Source organism: Salvelinus sp. IW2-2015, unplaced genomic scaffold, assembly GCF_002910315.2.
Source record: "Salvelinus sp. IW2-2015 unplaced genomic scaffold, ASM291031v2 Un_scaffold2014, whole genome shotgun sequence".
NCBI lineage: Eukaryota > Metazoa > Chordata > Actinopteri > Salmoniformes > Salmonidae > Salvelinus > Salvelinus sp. IW2-2015.
In genome coordinates, this window is record NW_019943363.1 from 93650 (window position 1) to 98378 (window position 4729).

The 4729-nt window shown below is 45.7% G+C and overlaps 1 long non-coding RNA gene across 1 annotated transcript; it reads right to left on the reverse strand.

Moving 5' to 3' along the window:
- Window positions 1-2149: 2149 nt before the first annotated feature.
- Window positions 2150-4267, reverse strand: LOC139024920 (uncharacterized). The gene is made up of 3 exons (XR_011476320.1): window positions 3683-4267; window positions 3190-3229; window positions 2150-3096 (listed from the first exon to the last, which is right to left on the reverse strand). It is a non-coding gene; the product is annotated as an uncharacterized lncRNA (long non-coding RNA).
- Window positions 4268-4729: the final 462 nt, after the last annotated feature.

Sequence of the window (4729 nt, forward strand, 5' to 3'; positions counted from 1 at the left end):
GGCATGGCAGGGAACGGAGTCTAGCTAGAATATGGACATACTGTATGGGAATATATAGTCTACTCCTGAAATATGGGTGAACACTACTAGCATGCTGATATCTMGTATTGTCCTACYTCAGATAGTGCGTAGATTCCGCCTGCACTGAGGTTGAGGGACYASCGTCGCGTAGGAGTGACGCCACCTGACGTAAGACAATGAATATCTGGAGTGAGTCAAAAGAACATAGGCTCACTGAATTAGCAGTGTTGAACTGTACTGCACTTAAACAGAGTTGACACTTCTACAATAAGTATTGCCTGTATCACTAGCGGCTGTGAAATTCTGGGGCTGGAGTAGAGCTGTGTAATTGGGTCAGGGAGAGGAGGAGGAGGATGAGGATGATAAGAGGGGAGGGGCTGAGGAGGAGAAAGGTGTGATGTAAATAATTGTTGTAAGCAAACGTTGGCTCCGGTGGCGGCCAGGTCGGTCCCAGAAGAGGTCGTCAGTTAGAGAAACATACATGTGTAAGCTGAACCATGTGAGAAATCTCGGCCCGGCACTCCGCTCTGGTGTTATGGCTGACACTACTATAGCATTACAGAGCAGGCCATGCAGCATGCCGTACAGCAGGCAGTGTAGACCCAACATTCACCTAGAGAGCCACAGGGCTACAGGAAACAGGCCTGCCCCGAATAGAAACTATTTACACACATCTAGACGTGGCACAGGAGCTGGGCTAAAACACAGTCACTAACTTGACACAGGCATACCTCACCAGGTTTAAGTGTCCTAATAAAACACATGGTAACTAATGGTAGAGTGCTGGCTAAAGATTCAGCTACTCCAGGCTTCATGCTTTGTCGGTCTCTATGACTACTGAGGGGGTGTAGAGTATTACAGGGTTTCTCTGGTCTCTATGACTACTGAGGGGGTGTAGAGTATTACAGGGTTTCTCTTGGTCTCTTGACTACTGAGGGGGTGTAGAGTATTACAGGGTTTCTCTGGTCTCTATGACTACTGAGGGGGTGTAGAGTATTACAGGGTTTCTTCTGTCTCTATGACTACTGACAGGGGTGTAGAGTATACAGGGTTTCTCTGTCTCTATGACTACTGAGGGGGTGTAGGTATTACAGGGTTTCTCTGGTCTCTATGACTACTGAGGGGTGTAGAGTATTACAGGGTTTCTCTGGTCTCTATGACTACTGAGGGGGTGAGTAGGTATTACAGGGTTCTCTGGTCTCTATGACTACTGAGGGGGTGTAGAGTATTACAGGGTTTTTCTCTGGTCTCTATGACTACTGAGGGGGTGTAGAGTATTACAGGGTTTCTCTGGTCTCCTATGACTACTGAGGGGGTGTAGAGTATTACAGGGTTCTCTCGGTCTCCTGTGACTACTGAGGGGGTGTTAGAGTATTACAGGGTTTCTCTGGTCTCTATGACTACTGAGGGGTGTAGAGTATTACAGGGTTTCTCTGTCTCTATGACTACTGAGGGGGTGTAGAGTATTACAGGGTTTTCTCTGGTCTCTATGACTACTGAGGGGTGTGTGAGTATTACAGGGTTTTCTCTGGTCTCTATGACTACTGAGGGGGTGTAGAGTATTACAGGGTTTCTCTGGTCTCTATGACCACTGAGGGGTGTAAGAGTATTACAGGGTTTCTCGGTCTCTGTGACACTGAGGGGGTGTAGGTATTACAGGGTTTCTTGGTCTCTATGACTACTGAGGGGGTGTAGAGTATTACAGGGTTTTCTCTTGGTCTCTATGACTACTGAGGGGGTATAGAGTATTACAGGGTTTCTCTGGTCTCTATGACTACTTGAGGGGGTTAGAGTATTACAGGGTTTCTCTGGTCTCTATGACTACTGAGGGGGTGTAGCGTATTACAGGGTTTTCTGGTCTCAGTGACTAGGGGGGTGTAATGAGTATTCAAGGGTTTCTTCTGGTCTCTATGACTACTGAGGGGGTGTAGCGTATTACAGGGTTTCTCTGGTCTCTATGATACTGAGGGGGTTAGAGTATTACAGGGTTTCTCTGGTCTCTATGACTACTGAGGGGTGTGTAGAGTATTACAGGGTTTCTCTGGTCTCTATGACTACTGAGGGGTGTAGAGTATTACAGGGTTTCTCTGGTCTCTATGACTACTGCAGGGGGTGTAGAGTATTAACAGGGTTTCTCTGGTCTCTATGACTACTGAGGGGGTGTAGAGTATTACAGGGTTTCTCTGGTCTCTGTGACCACTGAGGGGGTGTAGAGTATTAACAGGGTTCTCTGGTCTCTATGACTACTGGAGGGGGTGTAGCGTATTACAGGGTTTCTCTGGTCTCTATGACTACTGAGGGGGTGTAGAGTATTACAGGGTTTCTCTGGCTGCCCATATACACTCAGTGGCCAGTCCAGAAACTAGGTTGTTCCTACAGACAGTGAGTCACGTGGCCATGGCCTGTTTATATAAAGCAGGCAGACAGGCATTGAGTCATTCAGTCACTCTTTGATTGAACATTAGAATGGGCTAAACGAGTGACCTAAGCGAGTTTGAGCGTTGTATGATCGTCGGCGTACGGCCCACTGGATCCATTACCTCAGAAACTGACGGGTTTACAGAGAATGGTGGCTGCAAACTAAAAACATCCAGTCAGTCCTTCAGGCGAAGGTTGAAGGAGAATGCAAGCTACCAAGCAAAATAACGGCACAGTACAACGTGGTGTGAAGATGGCAATCTCAGAACGCACAACTCACCGTCCTTGTCACGGTGGGCTATTACAGCAGATGACAACACCGGGTTACACTCCTTTCAGCTAAAACACAAGAAGCAGCTCCAGTGGGCACGCGATCACCAACACTGAACAAACACTGGAAAAACATTGCCTGGTCTGACGAATTTCTGTTCCTGTTGCGTCATGTGACGGCAAAGTCAGGATTTGGTGTAAGCAGTCCGTGGCCCCATCCTGCCTGGTGTCAACGGTATTAGGCTGGTGGCATTGGTGTAATGACGTGGGAAATGTGTTCCTGGCACACATTAGGTCTGATACCAATTGACCAACGCTTGAACGTCACACCTTGTAGAATCCATGGCCACAAACAATTCTGGCTGTTCTGAAGGCAAAGGGGGGTACCTAATAATAAACTATCCACTGGGTGACCTAATAAACTGACACTGGTTACCTAATAACTGAGGGGTGTACTAATAAACTGACGCGCTGGGTTACCTAATAAACTGACCTCTGGGTGTACCTAATAAACTGACCACTGGTGTACTAATACTGACACTGGGTGTCATATGACCACTGGTGTACCTAATAAACTGACCACTGGGTGTACCTAATACATGACCTGGGTGTACCTGACTAAACGGATCCACTGGGTGTACCTAATAAACGGACGCACTGGGTGTACCTAATAAACGCCACTGGGTGTACTAATCACTACCACTGGTGTACCTAATAACTGACCGTGGGTGTACCTAATAAACTGACCGTGGTGTACTAATAAACTGACCCTGGGTGTACCTAACTACAAACTGACCACTGGGTGTACCTAATAACTGACACGGGTGTACCTAATAACTGCACTGGGTGTACTAATAAACCGGACCACTGGGGTGACCTAATAAACGGACCACTGGGTGTACTATAAACGACACTGGGGTACAATAAAGGACACTGGGTGTACCTAATAAACTGCCACTTTAACCAATCTGACGCTGGGTGTCTTCATCTACACTTACAAATCATTCAAAATGCTTAACTGGCTGCATCGTCCACAGAAACAGTTCATTCGTTATGACAGCTGGTGCTGGTTCTGAACCACAAGGAACTCTCCAGTCCAATTCTTAGATTTTCTTAGCAAGTTTGTGAGTGTATTGTTTAATTTCTTCAGATTCCAAAACACACTTTGCTCATTCAGACAAGTCAATGGGTTCAAGCGGAGTGGAGCTGAAGGTAGGACTAAAAATAACAGATAACTAAAGTCAAACGTATATGCGGTAGTTCAGAAGTTTGGTGAACCTGCAACAGTTGGCAAATATATGGCAAATATAAATCAAAACTGGTGGTCTTTGAGACAGATGGAGGGGTTGAGAATAGCTTAAGGATGGGACTAAAAACAAACAAAAGATAACTATTGTTAAATACATTGTGTCCGTAAAATGTATATAGTATATATAAACTGGAAGTAGAAGCCTAAGAGTTGTTGTTCACTAGTTACTCCAATTAGGGGTGGGGTGGTAAATTCAGCGTGATGAGAGAGAGTTCTGCAAAACAATAAGTTTAATGTATAAGTTATTAATGGACATTAATGTCAACAACGCTCATCATTGTAACACACACAAACACACCACACACACACAACACACACACACACACACACAACACACACACACACACACACACACACACACACACTAACACACACACACACACATACACACACACACACACACACACCACACCACACACACACACACACACACACCACACACACCAAACTATTTTCTTGAAGAAAAGGCTAGAGGAATAAAAAGATGATAGCTTTGCCAATAAACATATTTCTCCATAGAAGAGCGTGTCCTATAGGGAGAGAGGACGTAGCTATAAAGCCCCCAGCAGTGTGGCCCATATCCCCCACGGTTGTTCTGAGCCTCTGCTAAGACCTCCAGAGGACTAGTCTGTTCATTTATCAACTATGACATACAGTGAGATCCAAACGTATTTGGGACAGTGACACATTTTCGGTAGTTTTGTCTCTGTA